The 15379-nt window shown below is 38.1% G+C and overlaps 1 protein-coding gene across 2 annotated transcripts in view; it reads right to left on the bottom strand.

The window, feature by feature from the left end:
• The window catches only part of Eda (ectodysplasin-A), a 401465-nt gene that overhangs the window by 198601 nt on the left and 187485 nt on the right, over positions 1 to 15379 (bottom strand). The gene's annotated exons all lie outside the window — the stretch shown is intronic.

The following is a 15379-nucleotide window of genomic DNA, read 5'->3' as shown; positions in this document are numbered from 1 at the left end:
GGACAGTGGGGGTTACATAGAGAGACCCTGTCTCAAAATGCATAAAGTATGCAGCTGTTGGTTGTGAGGTAACTTGTTCCCCTCAAGTAAAACTATTGAAATATTTTCTCATGCTAGGGCTCCAAAGAGTACAGTTTGGTAAAAGACCTCAAATGATGCATTTGGAAACGCTCTGGTTTAGCACCTATCCTGTTATCCAGCTGGTCATTTCTAAAAGTTCACTTCATATCAAACATATCAAACACATCAAACTCACTTTACAGAATTTTCACAAAATACCTAAAAAATATTCTGGGCCAGTGAGGTGGCTTAGTAGGTAAATGGGCCTGCCAACAAGACTGATAATTCAGTGCGGCGATCTCAAGGACCCAAGACTCATGGTGAAGGGAGAGTACAGCTTCCCAGGTGCTGTCTTCTGGTTTTAAATCTTTCTCTTTCTCTATCCCTTCCCCTTCCCTCCCCACATTCTCTTCCCATTTTTCTTTCAGGCAAGGAGTAACTTAAATTTGAGACCAGTCTGGGATACATAAGGAGTCCCTGTCTCAAAAAACTGCAATGCTACATAATACCTATGAAAATAATGTTTGGGGAAATTCAATATTTTGAGATTTCTGTAGAATTGGCTGCTTTCTCCTACCCAACCCTGCTAAACCTAGTTGTAGAATTTCTTATTCTTGGAGCTTCAGTCAACATAATGATAATATCCATGATTATGTCTAACTTGTCCAATGAGGAATTACCTTTTTAATAAGATTTTATTCTGGTGTGCACAAATAATTTTTTAAATGCTAAATATTCTTCTGTGGTTTCCACAGGACCTGGAATATGAAGCTTACAGTATCTGGAATGGAAAATAAACAGCTTTTTTTGTCTTTATGAAGGAAAAGAAACCATTTAAAATTTTCAGTAAATCCAAGAAGTCATTTATTGATAGAAACCATTTTATCAATATTAATTCATCACACAAGAAAACAATTTAAGATAAAGAAAAAAAGTGACTTGTGAAGAAGAAAGATGAAAAAGCAGGACAAAACAAGAAAGAATATAGTGATAAAAGGAGCAGGAAGCCAAAGCCTACTAGAAATACTTGCCTGCTATTATCAGAAAAAAAATATCTGATCAAACAGCCTGTCCAAAATACATTATGCAATACTGCTGAATACAGAAAAAGAAAGTAATGGGAAACTACCACAGGGTCATTGCAAATGAAAAGGTTTGGTAAAGAATATGTGCTCTTATGGAATTTATAAAAAGCAAAAGGTGGTTTAATATTAACACCCACATAAAACTGACAAATGATCTGTTCAAAGCATTAATTTTAGGAAGAGAGAAAATGAAACACAACTAGTGAGCATTAAAGAAAAGGCAAGCCAAGATAAGCAGGTAAGTCACATCACCAGATCTTGGGGATGAAAATGTTATAAAGCACACTTTCATTATGGTTTCAGACATAGATGTTATCATGTCCCAGGTGGCTCGATTTCTGATCTATCAATTAAGTAATTAAGTTATAGCAAATCACTGGCTGAAGCCCAAGCAACTAAGCACTCTTATATATGTGTGCAAGTGACCATCTGTGATGGTCATCATTTACTCTTAAATACCCACAAAATTCAATTACAACATTTTCCTGTGAATGCCCCAATCCTTATATTTATAATTCATAAAACATATTTTCATTGAAAGTAGTGACAGAAGGTGATTTTTTTTGAAACATAAGAAAAACTGAAAAATTATCACCTTTCGACGTCCAAATACCTAATTTTGTGTTATGGAAAAATGCAGAATGTCTCTGAGCAAGAATCTTCTACACTTGATCTTAGTCAAAAGGCCGAGAAGCGATTAAGAATCTTCTACAATCAGAGTGTTTTAACATAATATAAACATCAACCCATAGAGAGACCTACATTTCTTCATTTAACAAATGTTTACCAAGTTCTTATTTCATGCATGCCACTAGTCTGGAAAATACGAACTTACTTTTTTTTAAATCTTTATTAACTTGAGTATTTCTTATTTACATTTCGATTATTATTCCCCTTCCCGGTTTCTGGGTCAACATCCCCCTAACCCCTCCCCCTCCCCTTCTATATGGGCTTCCTCTCCCCATCCTCCCCCTATTACCACCCACCCCCAACAATCATGTTCACTGGGGACAAACTTACTTTTAAATAAGCCAAAGTTAGGTTCTCTTTTTTTGTGGAGGAAGACAGTAAAAAACAAACAAGAGGGTTTCTAGCTGGCACCCGAAAAATCCCCGCCCACAGCTCCCTGCTCCCAAACCCTGTCGGAGAGAGAGCTCACTGCCTGGACAGGTGGGCACTCCTGAGACTGCAGGGCAGGAGAAACTGACATCCCTGCCCACCTTGCCCACATCCCTGGCCCAAGAGGAAACTGTATAGGGTCTCTGGGCACAGAAAGATAGGGGCATTAAAGCTGCAAGGACCCTGAGGTCCAGACTGCACCAAGATCTGAAGGGACCCAGTTAAACAGATCCCTGCACCCAAATCCCATGGGAGGGAGAGATGGATCTCCAGAGGGGCAGACTTGCCTGGGAAACAAAAGGAGACTACTCTCTGCCCACATTTCTGACTCTAGAGGAAAATGCCTAGTGCCATCTGGGCCCCCTGTGCACAGGGACCCCAGAGAAGGCGGGGCAGGCCCTTCTGGTTCCTGCCCTCATGGAGAGCTGAAACCAAGCCCCAAGGAACGACTTTAGGCTGGAGACCAGAGGTAAGACCAACTTTTCTGCTCCAAGCGATCTGCCTGGTGGACTCAGAACACACGGCCACAGGAACAGCTGAAAGCCAGTAAACACGAAAGACTACATGCCTGAAAGCAGAACACTCTGTTCCCATAACTGGCTGAAAGAAAACAGGAAAACAGGTCTACAGCACTCCTGACACACAGGCCTATAGGATGGTCAAGCCACAGCCAGAAATAGCAGACAAAGGTAACACCAGAGAGAACCTGATGGCAAGAGGCAACCACATGAACTCAAACAACAGAAACCAAGACTACATGGCATCATCAGAGCCCAATTCTCCCACCAAAGCAAACACGGAATATCCAAACACACCAGAAAAGCAAGATCTAGATTTAAAATCACATTTGATCATGATGATGGAGGACTTCAAGAAAGACATAAAGAACTCCCTTAGAGAAATGCAGGAAAACACAAATAAACAAGCAGAAGCCTATAGAGAGGAAACAAAAAAAATCCCTGAAAGAATTACAGGAAAACACAATTAAACAGGTGAAGGAATTAAAAATGGAAATAGAAGCAATGAAGAAAGCACAAAGGGAGACAACCCTGGATATAGAAAACCAAAGGAAGAGACAAGGAGACGAAGATACAAGCATCACTAACAGAATGCAAGAGATAGAAGAGAGAATCTCAGGAGCAGAAGATTCCACAGAAATCATCGACAAATCGGTCAAAGATAATGGAAAATGGAAAAAGCTATTGACCCAAAATGTACAGGAAAACCAGGACTCAATGAGAAGATCAAACCTAAGGATAATAGGTATAGAAGAGTATGAAGACTCCCAACTCAAAGAACCAGTAAATATCTTCAACAAAATCATAGAAGAAAACTTCCCTAACCTAAAGAAAGAGATGGCCATAAACATACAAGAAGCCTACAGAATTCCAAATAGATTGGACCAGAAAAGAAATTCCTCCCATCACATAACAGTCAAAACACCAAATGCACAAAACAAAGAAGGAATATTAAAAGCACTAAGGGAAAAAGGTCAAGTAACATAAAAAGGCAGACCTATCAGAATTATACCAGACATCTCACCAGAGATTATGAAAGCCAGAAGATCCTGGATAGATGTCATACAGACCCTAATGGAACACAAATGCCAGCCCAGGTTACTATATCCAGCAAAACTCTCAATTAACATAGATGGAGAAACCAAGATATTCCATGACAAAACCAAATTTACACAATATCTTTCTACAAATCCAGCCCTACGAAGGATAATAAATGGTAAAGCTCAACACAAGGAGGCAAGCTACACCCTAGAAAAAGCAAGAAACTAATCGTTTTGCAACAAAACAAAGAGAAGACAAGCATGCAAACATAATCTCACCTCCAAATACGAAGATAATAGGAAAACAACAATCACTATTCCTTAATATCTCTCAACATCGATGGACTCAATTCCCCAATAAAAAGACACAGATTAACAAACTGGATACGCAATGAGGACCCAGCATTTTGCTGCCTGCAGGAAACACACCTCAGAGTAAAAGGCTGGAAAACAACTTTCCAAGCAAATGGTCTGGAGAAGCAAGCTGGAGTAGCCATTCTAATATCGAATAAAATCGATTTTCAACCAAAAGTCATCAAAACGATAAGAAAGGACACTTCATATTCATCAAAGGAAAAATGCACCAAGATGAACTCTTCAATCCTAAGTATCTATGCTCCAAATACATGGGCACCTACATACATAAAAGAAACCTTACTAAAGCTCAGAGCACACATTGCACCTCACAAAATAATAGTAGGAGATTTCAACACCCCACTCTCATCAATGGACAGATCATGGAAACAGAAATTAAACAGAGACGTAGACAGACTAAGAGAAGTCATGTACCAAATGGACTTAAAGGATATTTATAGAACATTCTATCCTAAAACAAAAGGATACACCTTCTTCTCACAACCTCACGGTACTTTCTCCAAAATTGACCATATAAATAGTCACAAAACAGGCCTCAACAGATACAGAAAGATAGAAATAATCCCATGTGTCTTATTAGACCACCACTGGATAAAGGTGTTCTTAATAACAATAAGGAAAGAATGCCCACATATACATGGAATTTGAATAATGCTCTACTCAACGATAACCTGGTCAAGGAAGAAATAAAGAAAGAAATTAAAGACTTCTTAGAATTTAATAAAAATGAAGGTACAACATACCCAAACTTATGGGACACAATGAAAGCTGTGCTAAGAGGAAAACTCATAGCTCTGAGTGTCTGCAGAAAGAAACAGGAGAGAGCATGTATCAGCAGCTTGATAGCACACCTAAAAGCTCTAGAACAAAAAGAAGCAAATACACCCAGGAGGAGTAGAAGGCAGGAAATAATCAAACTCAGAGCTGAAATCAACCAAGTAGAAACAAAAAGGACCATAGAAAGAATCAACAGAACCAAAAATTGGTTCTTTGAGAAAATCAACAAGATAGATAAACCCTTAGCCAGACTAACGAGAGGACACAGAGAGTGTGTCCAAATTAACAAAATCAGAAATGAAAAGGGAGACATAACAACAGAATCTGATGAAATTCCAAAAAAATCATCAAATCCTACTACAAAAACATATTCAACGAAAGTGGAAAATCTGGAAGACATGGACAATTTTCTAGACAAATACCAGGTATCAAAGTTAAATCAGGAAAAGGTAAACCATTCAAACAACCCCATTACTCCAAAAGAAATTGAAGCAGTCATTGAAATTCTCCCAACCAAAAAGAGCCCAGGTCCAGATGAGTTCAGTGCAGAATTCTATCAGACCTTCATAGAAGACCTCATACCAATATTATCCAAACTATTCCACAAAATTGAAACAGATGGAGCCCTACCGAATTCCTTCTATGAAGCCACAATTACTCTTATACCTAAACCACACAAAGACCCAACAATGAAAGAGAACTTCAAACCAATTTCCCTTATGAATATCGACGCAAAAATACTCAAAAAAATTCTGGCAAACCGAATCCAAGAGCACATCAAAACAATCATCCACCATGATCAAGTAGGCTTCATCCCAGGCATGCAGGGATGGTTTAATATACGGAAAAACATCAACGTGATCCATTATATAAACAAACTGAAAGAACAAAACCACATGATCATTTCATTAGATGCCGAGAAAGCATCTGACAAAATTCAACTCCACTTCATGATAAAAGTCCTGGAAAGAATAGGAATTCAAGGCCCATACCTAAACATATTAAAAGCCATATACAGCAAACCAGTTGCTAACATTAAACTAAATGGAGAGAAACTTGAAGCAATCCCACTAAAATCAGGGACTAGACAAGGCTGCCCCCTCTCTCCCTACTTATTCAATATAGTTCCTGAAGTTCTATCCAGAGCAATCAGACAACAAAAGGAGGTCAAAGGGATACAGAATGGAAAGGAAGAAGTCAAAATATCACTATTTGCAGATGATATGATAGTACACTTATGTGACCCCAAACATTCCACCAGAGAACTACTAAACCTGATAAACACCTTCAGCAAAGTGGCTGGGTATAAAATTAACTCAAATAAATCAGTAGCCTTCCTCTACACAAAAGAGAAACAAGCTGAGAAAGAAATTAGGGAAGTGACACCCTTCATAGTAGTACCAAATAATATGAAATACCTCAGTGTGACTTTAACCAAGCAAGTGAAAGATCTGTATGATAAGAACTTCAAGCCCCTGAAGAAAGAAATTGAAGAAGATCTCAGAAGAAGGAAAGATCTCCCATGCTCATGGATTGGCTGGATTAATATAGTAAAAATGGTCACTTTACCAAAAGCAATTTACAGATTCAATGCAATCCCTATTAAAATTCCAATCCATTTCTTCAAAGAGTTAGACAGAACAATTTGCAAATTCATCTGGAATAACAAAAAACCCAGGATAGCTAAAACTATCCTCAACAATAAAAGGACTTCAGGGGGAATCACTATCCCTGAACTCAAGCAGTATTATGGAGCAATAGTGATAAAAACTGTGTGGTATTGGTACAGAGACAGGCAGATAGACCAGTGGAATAGAATTGAAGACCCAGAAATGAACCCACACACCTATGGTCACTTGATTTTTGACAAAGGAGCCAAAACCATCAAATGGAAAAAAGATAGCATTTTCAGCAAATGGTGCTGGTTCAACTGGAGGGCAACATGTAGAAGAATCCAGATCGATCCATTCTTATCACCCTGTACAAAGCTTATGTCCAAGTGGATCAAGGACCTCCACATCAAACCAGATACACTCAAACTAATAGAAGAAAAAGTGGGGAAGAGTCTTGAACACATGGTCACTGGAGAAAATTTCCTGAACAAAACACCAATGGCTTATGCTCTAAGATCAAGAACCGACAAATGGGATCTCATAAAACTGCAAAGCTTCTGTAAGGCAAAGGACACTTTTGTTAGGAAAAACAGCAACCAACAGATTGGGAAAAGATCTTTACCAATCCTACAACAGGCTTATATCCAAAATATACAAAGAACTCACGAAGTTAGATTTCAGGGAGACAAATAACCCTATTAAAATGGGGTTCAGAGCTAAACAGAGAATTCACAGCTGAGGAATGCCGAATGGCTGAGAACCACCTAAAGAAATGTTCAACATCTTTAGTCATAAGGGAAATGCAAATCAAAACAACTCTGAGATTCCACCTCACGCCAGTCAGAATGGCTAAGATCAAAAACTCTGGCAACAGCAGATGCTGGCGAGGATTTGGAGGAAGAGGAACAGTCCTCCATTGTTGGTGGGATTGCCGACTGGTACAACCATTCTGGAAATCAGTCTTGAAGTTCCTCAGAAAATTGGACATTGCACCGGAGGACTCAGCTATACCTCTCTTGGGCATATACCCAAAAGATGCCCAAACATATAACAAAGACACATGCTCCACTATGTTCATAGCAGCCTTATTTATAATGGCCAGAAGCTGGAAAGAACCCAGATGCCCTTCAACAGAGGAATGGATACAGAAAATGTGGTACATCTTCACAATGGAATACTACTCAGCTATCAAAAACAATGACTTTATGAAATTCATAGGCAAATGGATAGAACTGGAAAATATCATCCTAAGTGAGGTAACCCAATCACAGAAAAACACACATGGTATGCACTCATTGATAAGTGGATATTAGCCCAAATGCTCGAATTACCCTAGATGCACAGAACACATGAAACTCAAGAAGGATGACCAAAATGCAAATGCTTCACTCCTTCTTTAAAAGGGGAACAAGAATACCCTTGGGAGGGGATAGGGAGGCAAAGTTTAGAAGAAAGGCTGAAGGAACACCCATTCAGAGCCTGCCCTACATGTGGCCCATACATATACAGCCAGCCAATTAGACAAGATGGATGAAGCAAAGAAGTGCAGACCGACAGGAGCCGGATGTAGATCGCTCCTGAGAGACACAGCCAGAATACAGCAAATACAGAGGCGAATGCCAGCAGCAAACCACTGAACTGAGAATAGGACCCCCGTTGAAGGAATCAGAGAAAGAACTGGAAGAGCTTGAAGGGGCTTGAGACCCCATATGAACAACAATGCCAAGCAACCAGATCTTCCAGGGACCAAGCCACTACCTAAAGACTATACATGGACTGACCCTGGACTCTGACCTCATAGGTAGCAATGAATATCCTAGTAAGAGCACCAGTGGAAGGGGAAGCCCTGGGTCCTGCTAAGACTGAACCCCCAGTGAACTAGATTGTTGGGGGGAGGGCGACAATGGGGGAAGGATGGGGAGGGGAACAACCATATGGAAGGGGAGAGGGAGGGTTTAGGGGGATGTTGGCATGCAAAATGGGAAATGGAATAACATTTGTAATGTAAATAAGAAATACGAAATTTAATAAAGATGGGGGAAAAAAGCAAACAGGAAAATTACTGAATATGATTTCTTCTCTGATGTAAAAAAACCAGAGTAATATGCTAGAAGGTAATGGGAGATGGTGATGGTGGGATACAGGTGGAATATTTTAAATAAACTGGTGAAGGAAAGCCTATGTGATGTGATGCATTTGTACTCTGAGTGAGAAAAATAACGCTGCTATTTGTAGATCTAAGGGAAGAAATTTCTGGGTGCAACAAACAAAAACAGCAAACAGTATATAGGTAACCAATGGATAAAATGGTGTAAGTATTTAGTTGGTAGGCAAATATGTCATCTGATACGACAGGAAACATGACTACCATTCAGTGCCTTTCCAACCTTTAAGATAATTGGAAGAATTGTAGAACTACCATACAATATAATCCCGCTACTGGTAATCATGGTTCTATTGTATAAATACATTCAGTTTTTAAGGCATTGCACCCTACTCTGAGATGTCCCAGATGCTAGAAAATGTTTTCTTCTATAAGTCAAACTTGGTGTTCCGGAATTTTCAATAATTGACTCTATGTCTAGCATTTCAAAAGTAAGCAATATGTGGCTATTCACTACTGTTTTCTAAATCCAAGCCCTTCAACCGTTGTTTAGGGTTTCTAGACCATCTAGAAGCTATGCTTCTTTCAGATACAACATAGTGTCTTAGTGAGTTACTTAAAACAAAATCACTCCTGGAAATATAAACTTAACGGTTCCATTTTGAAAAAAACATTGCAATTATATAATAGCTGATTTGTCAAGTGTGTTCAAATAATTCATTGTGTAAGACAAAAAGAGTAATAAACAGTGGCCATGATTTACCATATGGATGGCTAAATAATAATACTTCAACTGGTTGAAATTTTTTGTGTTACATATATTTCATCACAACAATAATGCTGGTATGACAAAATGTGGCTATGATATGAGGTACTTTGTACAAGAAATATATGCTAATAAAATATATTGGAAAAGAGATGGGATGATGGCTGCCAGTAAAGCAGTTTCCTAGCAAGCAGGTGGACCAATATTAGATCCTTAGAACCTACACAAAAAACTGGGCTTGTTGTCTATTTGTAGTCCTAGCACTAAGCAGGTAAAGACAAGAATATCCCTCAGGAACACTGGGCTACCAGGAGACTCTGTCTTAAAAAACAAAATCGAAAACAAAAATGGTGGCAGAAATTGACTGACAGCTGAGGTTGCCCTCTCGCTTCTACAGACATGCATACTCATACACATGTGCCTACAAACACTTGAGCATGCACACAAATGCATACTACAATATACATCTATATATAAAGTATACATTACTGAAAACATCAACGGGTACTCAATAGTAAAAACTGTGCTGTAAATGGGTTAGGCACAACGGTTATTTTAAGTTTATTTAGGTAACTACTTACTGGCAATTCTTGATTATATGCTTAATTTTTATAAACAATCCCACAGAGGCAACCATTAGGATTTTTGGAGACATAGTCTCATGTATTCAGGGCTATTGTAAACTCATTATGTACTCAAGGATGAAGTGGAATTTCTGATGTTCCTACCTTTACCTGTCAGGTGCTGAGACTAAAGGTCTGTGATACTACACCCAAATTATGCAGTGTAGAATATGAAATTCAGGGTATTGAGCATGTTAGAAGAACTCTGCTAATAGTCTACATTCCCAGCACAGAGCAGGACCTTGGAACTGAAACTTGACTTCTATCTCTTTCTGTGCTAATGCTAAAGTTAGAGAAGGTCATTTTGTGTTGCTATGACAGAATACTATAGACTTGGTAAATTTCAAAGAAGAAAAATTTATATCTGATAGCTCTGGAGACCAAGAGCTAAGGTTGAGAGACTAATATCTGGTGAGGTCCTCGCATTTTTTCTTGCATCACCTTATGACAAAAGGCAGAAGAGCAAGAAAACAGTGAAAGCACAGAAATTTGATCATGCAGCCTGAAGACTTTTTTCAGTTACCCCAATGAGGCTTTTACTTTCACAAATGCCTAGTTTTTAATTTAATTTGATTTAATGTTTTTACTTATTCATTTTACATCCTGCTCACTGCCACCCTCCTGGTCACTCCCTCCCTCCCACAATCCTTCCTTGTCTAGCCTCAGTGGGAGAGGAAGCCCCTAGCCTTGCAGAAACTTGAAGTGCTAGGGTGGAAGGATACCAAGGGGTGGTGGTGCTGAAGACGTTTGAATTCATTGAGTATGGGGCCCTCAGGAATCTAAATATTCAGTTAGGCTCCACTACACAACAATGTTGCATTAGTGATTAAATTTACAATGTACAATTTGGAAGGACATATTCAAGCCTTAAGAATTCTCAGATTCATAATTTCACATACTTAATAATTATTATTAATGAGATTAAACATGTATGACCATAGTTGTGAACCCGGAGACATTATATTTTAAAACAATTTTGAAATTAAAAAGTTATCATTATTGCTAGCTACAAGAAAGAACATATGAAACAGGACAGGTGCAAGAGGGTGCTACTCATATTAATTCATATGATATCTTTCAGAATTAGATCAGGGAAGCTGACCCAAATGGGTTAGACAAGGAGCTGCATTTGTTCCATGTGGTTTTTGTTTTTATTTTACATTTTCTTTTTTTGAAAGTTAGCATATGAAGTTATTCTCATTTTCATTCTCTCTCTCTCTCTCTCTCTCTCTCTCTCTCTCTCTCTCTCTCTCCTTCTCCCTCTCTCCCTCCTGCATATGCCACTTTACTTTGTTTTTACTCATCCCTCTCCTCTACTTCACCCCTCCATCCTTCTGTGACCCTCTTGCTGGTTCCCTTCCTCTCACCAAATAGTTCTGTTCTTTTTCCATGTAATTTCAACTCCATTACTCTCAAATTAAGATCTCTCCTTTGTCCCCTTTCTATCTTGGAAACAGTCCCTGAAGTAGTTCCAAATCGAGGAAATAAAGAAAAAGGCATTTAAAATTTAACTAATTTTGTTTAATTGGAGGTTCATAATCAGTGTCAGTTATTGACCCAAAGCATAAATGTACAAGTTTACATGTACATGTACATATTTTCTATGATGCTAACTTTTACTATAAAAGATGCTCTGTAACAAATAAAATGCTACAATTTCTGTTTAATCTTGTTTGTTTTACTTTTACCTTTGTTGAGGTGTGTAAGCAAAAGGAAACTTCATAATTCAGATGGACAAGTTGTATAAATTATTATGTCAAAGTGGGACAAAGCAAAGCACATTCGTGGAATACTAACAATCACCAGCCTGGGAAACTTCTTTAGTACAGAGCTCCTAGTCTCAAGTAGCCAGATGTTTTTACTCAGGCTGAAAAGCACAGATGGTGTACAGCTGTCAGACAGCTGTCTTCGTTGAAGTTCCTTTAAAAATGTCAGCATGTATCTATTAAATGGAAAGAAAGTTTTGTAAAGGTTGAGAGAAAATGTAAATGGGTATGCCATTGAAAATTACTTTAAAAGGCTGAAAGGAAGTGGTTTGTGTTCCGAAAGAAGTATATACTTCTTATATTTATTTTCTTTCCTTCTCTTTCCACTCTCAATAAATAGTTATTTGTGCCAGCACTATATTTGTTCAGAAAATTCAGACAAATTAAATAGTACCTTATGTGTTCTTTAGGATTTTATAGTTTATTACAAGAGATAGATATGAAAATAAGTAGAATATTGTACACTATGTCTTTGCTAGGAAAGTATGCCTGTGTCAGTAGAAGGGCTAGAATGCCTAGCTAGACTTAGGCTGCCAAAGAAGGCCTCACAAATTTGAGATATGTTGTCTGAGTCTGGAAATAACAGGGATTAGTAAAATCTGTTGTATGGTGGTGGCATTCAGTCAGAAATAGTCTATACAAAAGTAGAGCTATAAGGCAGCATAGCCCACTTAATAGAGGTGCAGATACTGTATCTCAGAGTATGTAGAAAGATAGGAAGCAAAGAGAGTGGTTTGGGTCAGAGAAAATGTATGCAGATATGTTGATGAGAAAGTTTACAGCAAAGTTTGCAACAGCTACCACTGTCAACAGAAAAGGGGAATGATTAAGAACACAAAAAGGATTAGTAAATTATACTCTACAGGGGCAGTTGGGGTCTTTGGAGGCCATAATTTTATAATATTAAAAATGTTCACAGTTGTGTTATTTGTGCCAGCGGCACTTAGTCATTGTGGCAAGAGGAACACACAGTTCCTTATTCTGGAAAAGAAAACCATTAGGAACTAAAAATGAATCTTACTTAGAAATACAACCAACACCGCTCCCAAATCTTCCCAATTTCTAAATATATATCTTAGGAATACCACAAGCTCTTTAAATATTTAATTGCAAAAAATTGATAAATAAAGAAAATGTATCTGTGATTTTATTTTGCTTTATATATCTCAAAGTAATTTAACATAGTTTTTAATTTATTCCCTTCCCAGTAATTCAGTTAAACTAGTACCCAGATAATTCTCAGCACCACATGCAGACTGCTGTCTTGGCAATTACCATTGCATATGGTATGGGAAGCATGTATGCTCCATAGCAGATTGGAAGCTGCTTAAAACCAGAGAGAAAACTTACTTAGGTTGGTACCCTCCCCACCCTTTGTGATGTCGATCTTATAAAAGGAACCTGAAGAAGCTGATGAACAGTAAAAATGACTTTCCCAGTACAGCACAGTTAGAATGTGGTAGAGAAAGAAGTCCACAGATGCAGGCCAGAGGTCTTATCTTCTTTGAGACAGTATTAGGTTTTATTCTAAGACAGATAAGAAGTCTTTAGAAAAAAGGAGCATATTTGGAAAATAAAGCATCACATCAAAGTTTCTAAAAACAGAATCACACAGAGGAAAGGAAATGGGTCTTACCATAAATCATCATTTTCACTACAACAGCAAAAAGAATGCTCATAAACTTAAGACCAAATGCAAAACTATTAACAGAGCTCTTGTTTAGCTGGTAAACTTCTACTGGCAACACTGGAATTTATGTTTAGAGATGTAAATTTTTAATAAAGAGCCTGGCTGCCATTTTGATGTTAACAGCTTTCAAGCCATAATCTTCATTCTTTTTCTTTAAGATGTTTTATTATTTTCAAATGTTTCATTACCCATAATAATGGACTTCATTGTGAAATTCACTTCCATACATACATATAATGTATTTTGATCCTATTAAGCCCCTGTTATTCTCTCTTAACTCCCTCTAACTCCTGCCTATCCCTTTCCCAACGTTTTTCTTCTCTCTTTTGGGCCACATCAGAACAACTGCTAACGAGGTTTGGGAACTGTTTGCTATATTGCTCATATGCAAACTCAGAGCATACATGCCCAGCCAGCAAAGGATCTATCACCAACCAATTTGAAATTCAAAGCTACTCACCCTTGTCTTCATTCAAGATATCTGTGGCTTGAGAGCTACCTCTATCTCAAAAAAGAGAAAAGAGCACAACTAATTATGTTAGAAACAAACCTTCTCGTTCTCATTTTAGACCATGGACAGCATTCAAATCATATTTTGGAGTGGAGGTTGATCTCTCTCTTTGTAGAGCGACCCCCATAAAACTACTGAAGTTTAAATAGCATGTCAAGTCAATGTGAATTATTCAGGAAGCTTTCTTTCTTCCCCCTTTACTAACTGGCTCTGCACTGTGTGTTTTCCAGGGCATATTGGAATGATGCTAGTGCTTTCAGATCACTTTGCATCAAGTTCCGCTGTGCTGTAGTGCATTTGCTAAGTCCGCCTGAGTTTCTGTTATAAATTTAACTTCTCTAATTCCTGTGTCTTGATGACTTACATTTAGGAATAGGAATATGAAATTAGGGCTCTATTTAAAGTAGTCCTACACTGAGTATGTTGGCCTGTATGAGTGCTTCAGATCAAATCAGGTGCCTTGATTGTAGTGGAAGCCAAGTGATGCTAAGCTCAGGGGAAGGACTCTTATCCTGTAACTGTTGCTTATACATGCTAATGAGGACTTTCCTTCATTCTATACAGTGCCTAGAAAAAGACTATATCCTCTATAATGTATGAGACCGCTGCACAGTTGTTATGGGACAAAGAAAAATCACCATGAAGTATGCTTTAGACCATATTCTAAATATCACAGTTCATCAGTACTTCTTGAATGTTTCAGTTATTGTCTATATCACCAAAAATCTTCTGACCAGCAAGGTTATATATAGATAACTGTGGCACCCAGTGGCCACTATAAAAAGGAGCTCTGAATGTTTGAACTCTAGTTGTTTTAAATTTGTATTAGATCTATTTGGTGCCATTTTTATAGACGTTATTCAGGGAAGGGTGAGGCAGGAGCATCCATTGATCCAATCAATGAGTTTAACACCCACCTGAGTAACATAGCAAGACCCTATCTAAAAATAAAACAAATAAATAAATGTTCAGAGGAAACCCTTGTTTTAGACAACTGTAAAAAGAAGCAACAATAATTCCGAGTTCAACAGAGTTGCCAACATATTATTATTAAACCAAACTTGTCTTAAGCTTAGGGCTCTCAAACCAAATAAATAAAAATTTGATCACATTTGGGAGGCCATTAAACTTGATGATACTGAGTTGGGATTCTCTGATGGCACAAACTTAAATATGAACAGGGTAGAAAGGATTCTTCCCCCCTGAAATATGCAGAATAGAAAAAACTTAAAAAAAATGAGAAGCAGAAACTGAAGCAGAAGTGCTAAGATACAGTTCAGTGGTGCAGTCCTTGAGTAGCAGATGCAAGGTCCAGGCTCACCCTTAGCACTG

Source organism: Rattus norvegicus, chromosome X (assembly GCF_021556685.1).
Source record: "Rattus norvegicus strain SHRSP/BbbUtx chromosome X, alternate assembly SHRSP_T2T, whole genome shotgun sequence".
Classification (NCBI taxonomy): domain Eukaryota; kingdom Metazoa; phylum Chordata; class Mammalia; order Rodentia; family Muridae; genus Rattus; species Rattus norvegicus.
Note: the sequence above shows the minus strand (reverse complement) of the source record. Positions and strands in the feature narration are given on the sequence as shown.